Source organism: Tupaia chinensis, unplaced genomic scaffold (assembly GCF_000334495.1).
Source record: "Tupaia chinensis unplaced genomic scaffold, TupChi_1.0 Scaffold000250_1, whole genome shotgun sequence".
Lineage (NCBI taxonomy): Eukaryota > Metazoa > Chordata > Mammalia > Scandentia > Tupaiidae > Tupaia > Tupaia belangeri.
Genome location: NW_006159730.1, coordinates 468,960 through 484,803, shown reverse-complemented (window position 1 = coordinate 484,803; position 15,844 = coordinate 468,960).

Genomic DNA, 15,844 nt, shown 5'->3' with positions numbered 1-15,844 from the left:
GAAAGAGTGAGAGAAAAGTATTCTTGACAGTGTCTCACCACTGCAATCCTCTACCCCAGCCTTCCAGTTAGCCAGGATTACAGGTATGTTCTACCACACCCAGTCTTTTCAGTTTGGCCCAGGATCCAAACCTGCACCTCCCGTGTGGCCCCAGCTTCACCCAACAGCACACCATTACTTGGGCCTCAATTCTTAAAAGGAACTCAGCTGGAATCCTCCTTAGTAGTGTGCCCTTGGAAAACCAACTCTTAAACCAAGGTAATAAGGAATGAAAGTGTTTTGTGTCTAGTTTTGGTCATATCAAAATTTCTGGTGATAATTCATAAAAATTCTAAGCATATGTGTATTCTTCCTCAGTAAATCTACTTTCAGGAATTTAACCTATAGATATACTGGTATATGTGTTAAAGGGTGAGTGCACGAGTTATTTTTTACAGAATGTTGTATAGTCAGATTAGAAAATAATCCAAATTTTTATTCCTATGGGACTGATTTAACTTATAGAATATTTATCCAATAGACTATTATACAACCATAAAAGAATGAGGAAGCACCCTACAAAGTGATACAGAAATAACTTCAAGATATATAGGTGGTTGAAAAAAAGAAAGTATTAAATGATATTGATAATTAGGTAACTTTTGTGCAAAAGCAGAAACAAGAAAGAATCTCATACTTCCTTACTGAACAAGAAGAGAGTACGAAAGAAACTAAGCACAGTGGTTACCCATGGAGCTGGAAGAGAAAAACATGGTGGATAAGAAACAAGAATGTCTCAAACACGAGAATGTAATAGAAATCAAAACATAAATCAAAAAAAAAAAAAAGCGATATGTCTTAGACTTAAAGGACGTTGTTTATATCAGAACATATTCATAGCAGGACTACACACTTTTCTCCAATCAACAAGAACATCAGAATCTCAAGCAAATGGCCAGGGTTCACAAGAGGACTTTTCCATGTCTTATTAACCTTAAAATGACCCACATTCATAGTAGTTGTCATTCCAATGCAGTGAACTCTGAAGGCTTCAAAGGTGGGCTTTGAACTGGATCTCTACAGCATGCTCTTTTCTCCTTTATTTGGCCTTGAATTTCACTAAGAAGTCTTGCCAAAATGGATTTGAGGTGCTAGAATTGCCTTCCCTGTCTCTCCCATCTAGTGATTCATCCAGGCTCACCCGTCTTACATCCAGGAGAACCATCTTTACTCTCGGCCATTGTTTTTCCTTAGCGGGCCAGTGACCATGGTGGTAAATCACGTCAATGTCTGATTCTAAGTCCCAGAAGCCCAGACTGTTCGCTGTACTCTATTGTCTCAAACTTATCAGCCCTAAGTGATGGCGGTGATGACAGCACATCGCCTAGGAGATAAAGCCAGCACTGGCTAGTGACAAAACGGGTGTTACACAACTACTAATTGATGCATGGTAGCTCTCATTCCCTGATCATGAGATAGCAAATGGAACAAAATTCCTTCAGGACTGCATTTGGATCTGGGAAGATAAAATTCCCAGGCCTAGCTGCCTATTTTGGCTGCCACTTTTGGCACTCACTGCCACTTAAGAACTGTGGCCCACCTCCTTTGGGGGGCTATGCTCCTACAACGTAAGCCTACCTGGCTCTTTGCAATGGCTTTTCTCTTTAAGAGCAAAACATTCCAGGAGCAGATCCATCTGGACTTTCAGCACAGATGGTTCAGCTTAGCAGTTAAACTCAGGATTCTCACCCTGTCCACTCTCCTAAATCTAGTTAAGTCCCTTCTCTCCCCGAGGTAGGGTCTTCCTGACAGCTAATGCTCCCTTCATGCCCTCTTTTCTCTTCCTTTCCTTCCTTGTCCTTCCCTTTTCCTCTTTCTTCCCAAAATTGAGGGAAGTTTCCTTTGCCCTGATAATTTGCACAAAATAGCCCATCAAGCCTGGTTACCCCAAAGAACTAAACCTGGCATCAAGCCTATTCCCAGACTCTCGAGAAATGAACAAGAACTGGGCCATTTCTCCTCCAGAGTCCTTGCTGTCTCACCCCTTGGGAACTAGTGCCTGCACGTCAGTTATGGAGTCGGGCCCTGGCACAGCTGTGTCTGTGCACCTCCGATCCTTCCTCTGCTCTCCACAACTCTTAAATGTGCCTTTTTCAGGAACTCAAGCACAGCCATTAAAAGAAAAGAACTGAAGAAGGCAAGCTGACTGTGGAAGCAGCTTTGATAATGCATTTGTGAGTCTCTCAGTTCTAAACAATAAAGTCTGCTTACTTAGACCAAAAATGTTTTGATTTTTAAAAAATCCTTAACATTAATCATGGCAGAGGCCAGCAGGTGGTGTGGTGGTTAAGGGCGCTGGACTCCCACGTGGCCAACTGCAGTTCGAGTCCTGGACCTGTAGGCTTGCTTTCTCATCCACTCCACCCTCCATCCCCTCTGGTCAAATTAATATAAATAAAGGGACCAGTAGTTAGCATAATGGCTATGTCGCTGGACTCCCATGTAGCCGACCGCTGTTCGAGTCCCAGACACGGTAGCTTAAACTCATGCCGAGCGTGTGGCATGTGCATGCCCAAGATCCCAAGAGGAGAATGGAGGAGAAGGGATTGCGGCATAGCCATCTCCCCTGGGGGGGTGATTTCTCGCTTTCTATCTCTCTGTCTTTCTGTCTTTCTGGCGAGCACACATGCTCTATAGCAAAAACCTCTCCAAAAATAATAATAATAATAATAATTAATAATTAATAACATTAAAAGAAAATAATTATTTTAAAAATATATTAATAATGGATCGGGACCAGCAGATGACATAATGGTTACATTGCTGGACTCCCACGTAGTTGATTCCCAAACCCAGGGGCTTAAAACTCACACTGGGGGAACCAGCAGTTAGCGTAATGGCTATGTCGCTGGACTCCCACATAGTCGACCACGGTTCGCGTCCCGGACCTGGTGGCTTAAAACTCATGCCGGGCGCGTGTGCGTGCATGCCCAAGATCCCAAGAGGAGAATGTAGGAGAAGGGATTGCGGCGTGACCATCCCCTCTGGGGGGTGATTTCTCGCTTTCTGTACCAGCCGATGACATAATGGTTAAGTCTCTGGACTCCCACATAGTTGATTGTAGTTCAAGTCCCAAGACCCAGCAGAATAAAACTCACACTGGGCCCTTGTGTGTGCATGCCCAAAGTCCCAAGGAGAGAATGGAGGAGAAGGGATTGCAACGTGGTCATCCCCCTGGTGGTGGTGGGGGGTGATTTCTCCCTTTCTCTCTCTCTGTCTCTACGGCTAGTGCATGTGTCCTATAGCAAAAATCTTTCTCTTAAAAAAAAAAAAGTATATTAATAATGATTCGAACCAGTAGATGGCATAATGATTACATCACTTGATTCCCATATGATCAAGTGTAGTTCGAATCCTGGACCTGGAGACTTGAAACTCATGCCAGGCATGTGTGCGTGTATGGCAGGCATGTGTGCATGTATGCTTTCTATCTCTTTATCTCTCTTTGTCTCTCTGGTGAGTGCTTGTACACTATAGCAAAAATCTCTCCTCTCTCCCTATATGTGAGTGTATGTATACATACATATGCACACACACACACACACACACACACCCACACACATACACATACATGCTAACATTTCAAGGCTAGCCCCATAGCCTAGTGGTTAAAGGAGCTGGATCTTACATGCCCAACTGTAGTCCAATGGCCTGAAAAACATACCAGGTACATGTGCATGTGTGTTCCGAAGTCTGACAGGAAATGGAGAAGGGATTGTGGCATGACCACATCTCACCATATGGAGGGATACTTCCTCCCTCCTCTCTATCCCTCTCTGTCCACTCTCTGGCAATTAAGAAAAGGATTGCTAACATTTATTGAATGAATACTAAGTGCCAAGCACTGCTTAAAGTGCTGAATTCAGTTCTAGTTCTCTGGCAGAGTCTGGGACAGGGATTCCTCTGTAGGGGACAGGGTACCTTTATTAAGGAGAAACCAGTAAAGGAGTGAGATGGAGATGATAGGGCATGAAAAGAAGCCAGACAAAGTATAAAATCTAGCCTCAGCCTGATTTTATGAGAACTCTGGGCAATAAATTGTACCAGTGTTTATTCTTCCCAGAAGCAAGGGTGCTGGCTCTTATAACGCTGAGCCATAGGCCATGGCTAGGGACTACCTCCAGCAGGGTCGAGCTAGAAGCACATAACAAGCATCACCAGCAAGACAACACCTGTCCGCCTGGGGCAAGCTTCTTGAGAAGTGTGCAGGTGTAAGCACCCCAAACCTGCAGCAGGTGGGGATAGGCGTGAGCACCTTCCAAAACGGATCTGCACGGGGCTGCCACAAGCATCTGTAATAGCACTTAGCCTGTGGTAAATTTTCTTCCTTTTCTTTTTAAAGACTGGGTCTACCTTTGTTGTAATTCTGTCTCAGATTCTGAGATGGAACTATAGGCACAGGCCACTGTGGTCAGCCTTATAGAAGAGTAATCCGAGACACCAGGAGAGCAAGGAAGTTGATGAAGGTCACACAGAACCATGATTTAAACCTGGTCAGTCTGACTCTGACCTCTGTGCCTTCCCTCCAGATGAGCGTGCTCCTTCTATGTGAAAATCTGAAGCACATAAATGCACATATTCTTCTTCCTATTACTGGGTCACTTTGGTTAGTAGTTACACCCACTCAGGCTAAGTGACTGCTTGCAACTATTAAATATTTTTCATTATTGTAACATAAAGATCGATTAAAATAAATACTTCTAGAAATAGAGTAATAGTTAGCAATATTATTGCATCAGAAAGCATATGCAATAATAATATAGTACTCACTCTATCTCTAATTTTAATGCACTGATCATTTTATTAAATTTGTATATCTCATATTTTTTTTCTTTTTTTTGGAGAGGTTTTTTTGCTATAGGGCGTGTGCGCTCACCAGACAGACAGAGACAGACAGAGGCACAGAAAGCAAGAAGTCATCCCCCTTAGGGGGGATGGCCATGCCACAATCCCTTTTCCTCCATTCTCCTCTCAGGATCTTGGGCACGCATGCACACGCACCCAGTATGAGTTTAAGCCACCGGGTCCGGGACTCGAACCGCGGTTGACTATGTGGGAGTCAAGCGACATAGCCATTACGCTAACTGCTGTTCCCTATATCTCATAATTTTTTAATACATGTCTTGTTCTTGAAGCCTCAAACAAAAAGGAAAAATAATGGGAGATAACTCCTCATATTTCTGTTATAACAAATTTTTGAAAATGTGTTGTTGAGCAGAAGTTCATGTCCCACTTGCCACTTTTATAATCATGTTTGGCCATTTTCTTTCTCCTGACATGTTCAATTTAACGTGAAAGATGAGGCAGAGTTACACTTTCCAGCACCATGGTTGTGTAAATGGTATGGAATAGAACTTGATGTTCAAGAAAATGTTTTCAGAGCAGAGATGAATGAACTTCTATGAAGGGTGCAGAACAAGTTTCTGTCACTCAAACTAATGACATGCCCTTAAAAAGCATTAGCATGTGGACCAACGCCAAGGTGAGGAGGCCACTCCCTCCGGGCAGAACAAAAGGGGAAAATACCCTCAGTAACAGCATTTGGTTAAACAGCTCTTCACTTGTCTCATAATTAATAATGCCATAATACCACCTGAAATAAGACAAACACTAAGAAACAAAGACATTTCATCTGTTTCCTATGCTTAGTCACAGAGCTACTCCCCTCATACAGTTTAGCAAACAGAGGACTCTATTAAAAAGCCCTAAAGTCTTCTATTCCAGCCAGCTTTGTACTCTGTTTAGCATTATTCTTTGAGATAGAGACAGTCTTTCTGGGAACCCCAGACCATGTGTTTCCTGCGGTGTCTTGGCGGAGCTCAGCAAATCCTAGGATTTCACTAGGTGTTAGGTAGTAAGATCTACTGTAACAGTGTGGACGCCCCTTAAGGGACCTATTAGTAGGTCAGAGTACCTAGCAAACCTTCCTGAAAGTGGCCCCAGAGGACCCAGCGAAGGTTAACCCAGAGTCAGTGTGGCTGTGAAGGACCAGCTGAAATAAATCAACTGAAAGCTCCCTGGAGGCCCTTAGCTTAGATAAGCAAAACCTAGGAAAGGAAGGGGAGAAGGAAGGTCTGTTTTCTGACTCTCAGAGGGAGTGGAGGAAGTTGACTAATTAAATTTGGGAACCTAGGTGAGGGAAAAGACTCCTTGATTTGGCTAACCAGGAAAGAAATTAATTTGCTGGAAAATTAGAATATCCAGACTCTAGCTGTTAGTCCTATTGCCTGCTTAAGAGTTGAGAATCTCTGCCGTTTTCAAATTCTAGGAGCTGCTGATGCCACCATGTTGCATGCTTGGATGAAAAGAGTCTTGCTTGGACTTCATCCAAGGCAGGATATGCAGAAGACCTCACTCTAAAATGTCCCTTCAGTTCTTGGGCTTTCCATCCTACCCTCTCACCTCCTCTTAGACCCTGTGGAATCAATTATCTCCTCTCTTTCTTATCTCTTTAATCTTTCCCTCTCCTCTGGTTCTTTCCCCTTGACCTATTCACATGCCAAGGATCAGGTCCCTAGATCTTCACCAGACAACAAAACCCTCCCATGGCCTTCTTTCCCTCTCAAGTTACTGTCTTGTTTTCTTCCTGCCACCACTCAACCCCTGCTCTATTTCCCTACTTTCCATCTATTCCCTGGCTCTCTGTATATCCTCCCCTACCTTGGAAAATGAAGGTCCCAATCAACACCTCCAATGACTTCCCTCCACTTCCTCTCAGCTTCCCTAGTGGTTAACTCTGTGAATCATTCCCTCCTTAAAGTCTCCACTTAACTGCTTCTCCAACACCCCTGGATGACCCTTTCTGAGTTTCCTCTGCTGGCTCTTTTTCCCACCAACTGCATCCCTACAGCTCAGTTGATTACATCCTTTTCTCCCCACCCTATGTGTTCTATAGAATGAAGTCATCTCCTCCCCCAATGTCCACAATTATTTCCTTGTGACACACTAGGATATGAATGCCCAGTCCCAACCTCTCAAGTGAAACTCAGGCTTGCAATGCAAGCTACAAGGTAACTGTAGGCACATCATGTTCAATGGGCACAAAACCAAGGTCGTTATCCTCCTCATTAAATCCTTCCTCTTCCTAAATCCCTCTTCTCTTCCAGTGGGGTTGATACGCTGGCTCTATCCTTTAGTGTTATCTTTGACTTGTTCTCTCTTATTTACCACATGCAGTTTAATTTTAAAATCCTGATGACTTTCTCCCCACTTCATCCTTCGGGTGTGACACCTTCTTTCTACTCTTACTGGCCTAGACTAGACTTCCGGATAACTTCACTTAAAATTTTTTAAAGGTCTTCTCATTTCTCATTACTTCCTCTAATATATCTCACACATAATCATGAAACATCAGGTCATTGAAGTGATGACATTATAACATCCTCAAGATCATGTAGTGGCTTCATTTCATTTACTTCCTCAGTCTGGACACCCAGCCTTCTAGAAACCAATGCCCAACATTTCTTCCTGTTCTCAAGTGTCCCTTTCCGACCCATGGATCCCTGTATTCTTGCCTTGCTGAACAATACTGCATTTACACTGACTTTTTAGTGTGTTCTCTATGTGAAAACACTTTCTTTAGTTGCTAAAGCTCTGTTTTCTAGCTCTCAGAGGGAAAGGAGGAAGTTGGCTAATTATATTTGGGAACCCAGGTGAGGGAAATGACCGTCTGATTTGCTGACTTGTGAGTTACAAAGGAAATAAATTTGTTGGAAAATTAGAATATCAAGGCTCTAATTTAACCTTTAATCCTATCTGTATGTTTAAAAGTGGAGTGATGGGTTTTGGGGAAAGGACGATGCCTCTGTATTTGAGATTCTTGGAGCTGCAACCATGCTATGTACTTGAGTAAGGAGGAGAATCTTACTTGAACTCTATCCAAGGCAGGACACCCAGAGGACCTCACTCTAAAGTGGTCCCGTATGCAGGTTTTACTTAATACGATTTCCTCCATGAGGTCATTGCAGATAGCACCACTGTCCCAGCACCTCACAAATTCATTACTCTCTCCTTCCTATGTAAATAACCTTATGCTTGACTTCTGTAATACCAGTGCTACTCAGCCAGCCATAAAAGAGCAGAGCAGCATCACTAGGGGTTTGTTAGAAATGTAAATTCATAGGTTTCATCCCTGACCCAGGATCAGTGGGGATAAAATGTAGGACTTTGCTTTTTGAAAAGAAGAAATTATTTATTCTAGCAGGTTTTTGTTTTTTTTTTTTGGAGAGATTTTCACTGTAGGGCGCGTGCGCTCACCAGACAGAGAGAGACATAGAGACAGAAAGCGAGAAATCACCCCACAGGGGGGATGGCCATGCCGCAATCCCTTCTCCTCCATTCTCCTCTGGGGATCTTGGGCACGCACGCACACGCGCCTGGCGTGAGTTTTAAGCCTCCGGGTCCGGGACACGAACCGTGGTCGACTACGTGGGAGTCCAGCAACATAGCCATTATGCTAACTGCTGGTTCCCAAAAAAATTATTTATTTAACATTCTTTCACTGAGCATTATCATAGCATCCAAAATGTGATTCCCTGACCATAATACACTGTAAAGTGGTTTAATCATACATGTTATCATCAATGAATAGTTTTCCATTTCTTATAAATATATATATATACATATATATGTATGTGTATATATATATTTCTATTCCTCTGCCATTTCTCACTCTCCTCCCACACTGTCTCTGCTATTTGCAGTTGCTTTCCATTCCTTTATTTTCCCCCATTTCATTAATTCACAAAATATCTTAATCTAACTACTTTCAATAGCAAGTTCAGCTGATATATACATATGATATATACATGACTTTAGGCATGAAATTCTGTGGGTAGAATGAATAAACTATGAAGCAGCACCTATCTGAGGCTATATAGCTTACTGTGGTCATTAAATAGGTATTTTATAATGTCAAAAAAGGCAGTTTTAGCTTTAATAAATCAAAATCAAGAAATGTTAAGAGAACTTTACTTAAGACTTAAAGCCAGGAAACAGATTAGGATTCTGTTTGAATAGTAGGTACATGGACTTTGTCCACAACTCAGGAGAAGACAAAAATCCTTAACTCTGGAAAACAAAACATACAAGAAGATCAGTAATGCTTTAGTCAAAAGTCATAAAATTCTATTTCACCAGTTCAGACTTATGTACGTAATCTATCTTCTGTTGTGGTCTGATCTTCCCATTTAATTTCTGGATGATAATGTTCAACTCTGGACTTGTCCCTACCATTAAGTGGGACATTTTCTTAGTTGTTTTTGAACTCTTATTTCTGTGTGTCTGACTTTAGTTTTCCTGAGATAGCACTCCTTTCAGAACTTCTTGGAGAACTGGTCTGGTGTTGGTAAATTCTTTCATGTATTGTTTATCCGAGAATGTTCTTATCTTCTCTTCCCATAGGAAGGGTAATCTTGCTAGATATAGTATTCTTGGTTGAAATTGTTTTTCACTTAACACTTTGAGTGTATTTTCCCATTATTTCCTTGCTTGCATTGTTTCTGATGAGAGGTCTACTGATAGCCTGATAGAATATCCTTTGTAGATAACTTGATGCTTCTCTCTTGTCAGTCTTGGTATCTTGTCTTTGTGATTTTCGTCAATCTGGCTATAATGTGCCTTGGAGAAGATCTTCTTGGATTGATCCTATTTGGGATCCTTTGTATTTCCTAGGTCTGGATCTTTGAATGTCTCTCTAGGCTTGGAACGTTTTCTTGCAGGATTTCATGGAATAGCTTATCAATCCCTTTATTAGTCTCTTCACCTTCTGGGACACAGATTACCCCGATGTTTGAACATTTAACGGCATCTAGTATTTCTCGTATATTATTATCATTTTGGGGGGCTATTTTCTCATTCTTCGTGGTAGATTTTACTAGTGCAGAAATTCTGTCTTCCACATCTGAGATTTGATTTTCTGTATGAGCTAGTCTGATTTTAATGCTTTCAAGAGAGGTTTTAACTTTCTGTATTATAGCCTTCATCTCCAACAGTTCATTTGATTCTTTTTAATGGTGTGTATTTCCTCTTTTAGCTCTGTCAAGAATTTCCTCACCTCCTGGAACTCATCAGCTCTTTTCTTCTGGAGTTCATTGTCTTTCTTCTCTTCCATCTCTGTTAGCTTTGTCATTATGGATATTCTAAATTCTTTATCAGACATTTCTGTGAGTTCCATTATACTGTCTGTGGATGAAGAGGAGTTATTCTTTTCCCTTGGGGGAGAGGTATTTTCTTGGTTTTTCATATTTCTTCTGTCTTTGCAGTGGTATCTAGTCATCTGATGGTTTAGTTTCTTCCTAATTTCTAGAAGTTCAATCTGAGCAATCAGAGGCACATAGGAAGAGGTGGTCTGCAAACTCTTTGCCGTTTTGTAATCCTCCCTTTGTGTCACAGATTCAGTGGGAATCAAGGAACATGTTGACCCTAATAATATACAGATGCTTGGCTACTTTTTACCTGTCTAGACTCTCAGTGCATGGAGGCAGGGTAACTTCTCAGTAGAACATCTTCATTTATTCCCTGAAAGCACTAGATCTCAGCTCTCATGGCAGACTCAGTCTTCTTCTGGCCTGCCTTTTTGTCCTCTGTGGACTTATGCTTTAACAAGCTTGCCACATGGCTCTGAGACAGGCTAGCTTGCATTCTACTCCATTCAAATCCTAGCCCTAGTGCAACATTGCGTGTTTGAATATGTTCCTCCCAATCCCCCATCCCATGTAGACTGTGAGCTTCCTGAGGGACAAATTACTAGGCCATCTTGCAATCCTAGGAGCTTGATGCAAGCTTGTTGAGTAGCCATCGATTATTTCTATGTATGGCCCTAGGGAACTGCTTAAGTGCCATGGCCCTGTGAAGAATTTGCTGCACATATGTAAAAGAATCAATCCTCTAGTTATAGTTTATGTATTTATTTGTCTTCCTTTGTTTACTACATTTGATGTCAGTGGTGGGAAAAGAGGAAAATAATTTATTTAATAGACAAAGTGACTTCAAAAAGTTTATGAATAGAGGAATTAAAGTAAGAGTTCATTTTGGTGCAAAAAAATTGGAAATCCATGTATTGTTTTTTTCATAATATACACTTTTTATGAACTTTTTAGAAATTCCTTCATAATTGTTCAGAAGCAATTTCTTGTCCAATCATTGACTTTACCTTGTCTTTCTATTGAGTGTTGAAGAAGAAAATGAGGAAATTTATTACTATTGGGCTATTGGACATTTATTACCTACCAAACACTGTGCTATTCAGTCAATGCCTACTATGATTATCTTCATTTTAATGGTGAGTAAACTGAGGCTCAGAGAGCCTGGGAACTTGCAACTAGAAGTAGCTCAGCTAAGAGGTTTAAGGGTATAGTTCCTACTCCACACTCACACTAAACACCCTCTGTGCTTTCGTGTCAGCTAAGTAAGTCTGGACCTTTGATGAAAGCTAAAGGATTCTCCACTGTGGAGGAGTCCGACCCGGCGGGGCCCCAGGATCTGTCTGAGTCCCCCCCACTTCCAGTCGGTTCAGTACTTTGGCAAGGCTGCTACTGTGTGTCCCCCCTCCCCCGACCTAGGATTTTGCTCCAGAAACTGTGGCAGCCTTGCTGGGAAGTGACCCTCCGCTGACTCCTCAATATACTACTGTAAAATAATTACATAGCTCTCTTATACATCCTGAGTATATGATAAAATTTTCTAGGAAGTCCCCTGACCGCTCCCCTTTGCTCTGATCACTTACTATTAATTACAATGCTTTATCTCCATAGTCATAATAGAGGGTGGGCTGAAGTTCTATCTAGGCAGAAATAATCTTGACCTTTGGAAGGCCCTTCAAAATACATTTAAGGTAAACTTAATCCTTTCTTTATGTAAAATAGGATTAGGCCAAAACTGGCCCAGGACACCCCCGCCCTCACCAAGTGAAATAGAATGGCTGCTGTGCCGCATCAGCTGATAATCATCTCTGCTTACCGGAACCGCTTTCCCAAAACTGCATTCCATGGAGACCCACCTACAATTGCGGAACTGCACTAGACCCACCCTTAATCCAACCCTAAATAGAATCTATGTTCTCTATTGTTAAAACTTTATGAGCTGATAATTGAAACACGTAGTCCCTCTTCTATTTACTTGCATGTAACACATTTTCAATAAAAACGCACGATGATTCCTAGCAGTTGTCACTCCTCAGAGAGCGATCTTTGAGGGGTGTCCGGCATAGGACGTGCATGAAAAGGCACCGAGGCCTTTGTCTTCTGTTCACCTTCGCTGCCTCCATCGAGATAACCCACCCACGCCGAGGCTGGTCCCCGGCACCACTGGATTTCATGAGAACATTCAGTTTCCCAATCTGGTTGTGAAACCTGATTTTATTGTGTCTCTATGTGCCCTGGCTCTGCTTCTGCCCTTCTCAAGTACTGAAAACTCCCTGGCTACGATAATACTTTTTTGCCAGTTTTCAACAGGACTCAAGGTAAAGGCAATTATCACCTGGGCAGAGCCTCCACCTCATCCTCAGACAGCAGGGAGCAGAGGTGCTCCTAAAATTCATTAAAATATGCCTGGGAGCATTCTGAGTCATGAGCTCTGTGAGTCACGGAGCCCTCTGAGTGGAGTAGGCAATGCAGCCATTGGTTTTTACAGCAATGTACTCAGTACTCCCAGCATATTGTTCATTAACTTTTTCAGATCCTGGAAATCTCCAGTTTAGGGCATGAGGACAACTAATCATGATCGTCTCCCAGATGGAGGAAAACTGATTTTGGACAAAGCCTGCAGTCTGGAAGGTTCTGACTACTGGAGTGTATGCCCAGAGCACCAAGGACACACCCCTTTCTAGATCTCTGGCTGGTTATATAGCCTTGGACTTGAGAGCTGAACAGAAAGAAAGATCAGGCTCACAGGCTCATAGGCTTTTCTCAGGCTCAAAGGAATGGACACACATTTGGAACTAGGAGCTCAGAAAGCTAACTTGGAGGGAACCAGCAGTTAGTGTAATGGCTATGTCGCTGGACTCCCACATAGTCGACCGCGGTTCGCGTCCCGGACCCGGTGGCTTAAAACTCACGCTGGGTGTGTGTGCATGCATGCCCAAGATCCCGAGAGGAGGAGGAGAAGGGATTGCAGCGTGGCCATCCCCCCTAGGGAATGATTTCTCACTTTCTGTCTCTCTGTCTCTCTCTGTCTGTCTGGCGAGTGCACGAGCCCTATAGCAAAAAACCTCTCCAAAAAATAAAAGAAAGCTAACTTGGACTCTGAACTGAGTTCCCCACAATACTTTTTGTTGTGAGGGGAGGGAGACAAAGAGATGTGGCAGAGGTGAGGGGCAGAATTTCTCTGCTTTGGCACATTTCCCATCCTGTCTCTAGAAAGAAAAAGTCTACATGCTTCCAGGCCAGCTTGTGAGCACTTTTACCACAGTGTTTAAAGAGAAAGTTAACAGGGACCAGTTGATGGTGTAATGGTTACATCACTGGACTCCCACACAGTCAACTGCAGTTTGAGTCTCAGACCCGGTGCCTTAAAACTCGCATCAGGCACATGTGCACACGTGTCCAAAATCCCAAGAGGAGACTGGAGGAGAAGTGATTGCGGCATAGCCATCCCCTTTGGAGCGTGATTTATCGCTTTCTGTCCCTCTGTCTCTCTGGCAAGCACACATGCCCTATAAAAAATATCTCTATATATAAAAAAGAGAGAACCTTAACAGAAACATCAACTCCTTTCATTCTTCATTCATTTATTCATGGAATGACTTTCCATTCAGTACCTACTGAATTCTGGGAGCTGAATTACAAAGAAGACACCATGGCCTCTGCCTACAAAGAATTCCCAATCTAACAGAACACTTGTATTACATGTCTAGTGTCTCTATAGCCCCTTAGAGTCATCCCCTGCCTGTAACCACAGGAATCACAATTCCCAGAAGTTGGAAGAAAATATATTTTCAGCCTCCAACTCCACTCCTTCACAGGCTGGCTTGCCTACAGACTTCTGATGCCTGGCCCCTCAGACTCACCACTGTGAGGTCCTTTGGTGTCCTCTCCAGGTATTCACAGCAGAGGACCCTCAGCTCTCCCTAGCACCCCTCCCCCCAGACTTGGTCAAGAGAGTTCCTTCTTTTTCTTCTAGCTCTGCTGAGCCCCTTGCTCTGACTCTGAACCCTTCATTTTTCTCTCTAGAAAGCTGAAGAAAAGTCTCCTGGACAAACTTGGCTCTCCATTCCAGATCCCAGTCTTAACCACAAGCTTGAGACACTAGAAATTCAGAAGAGGTTAGAGTCAGTCGCATCCTAATTCTGAAATTTTCCCCCACAGATATTTTTAAAACCAGATAAACAAAAAGAATCCCACCTACTTCTCACTTACATTGTCAACTCCCATCTGTGGAAACACAAGAGTGAGAGAAGCTAAAGAGGGTGGTGACAGCCAGGTTGGGAGAAATGGTGGACCCTAGGCAGAAGAAAGTCCCTGATAAATCCCCTGAGAGAACATTGCTCCTGCTTTTATGAGTCCCTGTGTAAGGGAGACAGGTCAGTAAGAAAGAATACCTGCAAACTCCGGCAGATGAGGATGGGGGTGTAAGGCAGTGTGCTCCACTGGCCTCCTCCAGCATTGTGGACACCATGCTGCCCCACAGTGCCAAAGGGAGTCTTTCTTTAGCTCTACAACACCACAGGGGCTATAGGGAATGAGGTTTCAGGCTGAGGAGGGGACGTGGGCACCAAATGTTATGTTCCATGGAGGTAATTAGCCACGCACAGGAACAGAGCTCAGGTGTCAGCTATGTCCAGATAGGCAAGCTCTGATCCTTACATTGAGAAAGGAAAGTCTAGAAATCGCTAATATAATGTTGGAGGTAGGAGAGAAAAAAGTGGGTGCTTGGGGAGAAAAATAAGGCTTCAGTAGAAACAAGAATAATTGCCTCTCAAAAATGAGGGACAGAGTTAGGTCAATGGGAGCCAGAACTCCTGCATGCTAATTCTATCCTTTTCTGGGAAACAGCAAATGATTACATAGAAATATTCTTGCCATATAACCTTTTAAACTAGTTATAATATGCTCAAAGTTTGGTAAGTTGTGTTTGTTTGTTTGTTTGTTTGTTTGTTTTCTTCAAATAAATACAGCAGAGGCCCAGGCTGGTGGTGCAATTGGTAGCAAACTTTTCTGTAGTGTTGTAAGCCACAGGCTGAACATGGGCTCAGATCCACAGGTTGGCCTGAAAACACATTGGGTGTGTGTGCACATGCTCAAGATCCTGAGGAGCTGGAGCTAGGGAAAGGAGGTCACAGCTGATGAGACTGTCGAAGGTGCTTGCTTTCTTTATCTTTCTGGTATGCATGCACATGCTTTTTTTTTTTTTTTTTGGAGAGATTTTTGCTATAGGGCACATGCGCTCGCCAGACAGACAGAGAGAGACATAGAGACAGAAAGCGAGAAATCACCCCCCAGGGGGAATGGTCACGCTGCAATCCCTTCTCCTTCATTCTCCTCTAGGGATCTTGGGCACGCACACACACGCGCCCGGCGTGAGTTTTAAGCCACTGGGTCCAGGACGTGAACCACAGTCGACTATGTGGGAGTCCAGCGACATAGCCATTACGCTAACTGCTGGTTCCCATGCATGCACATGCTCTTTATCATGAGGGAAAACAAAACAACAGCAACAACAAGCAATGAACTTCAAAAAAAGAAGTATAGCAGAATTTCTTTAAACCACTTAATTTATTACATATCCAATTATTTCCTCCCCTTTTCACAATAGCATCATCCAGTTCATTTTGTTTAATATTTTCTACCCAGATCCATTCTCCACCAGC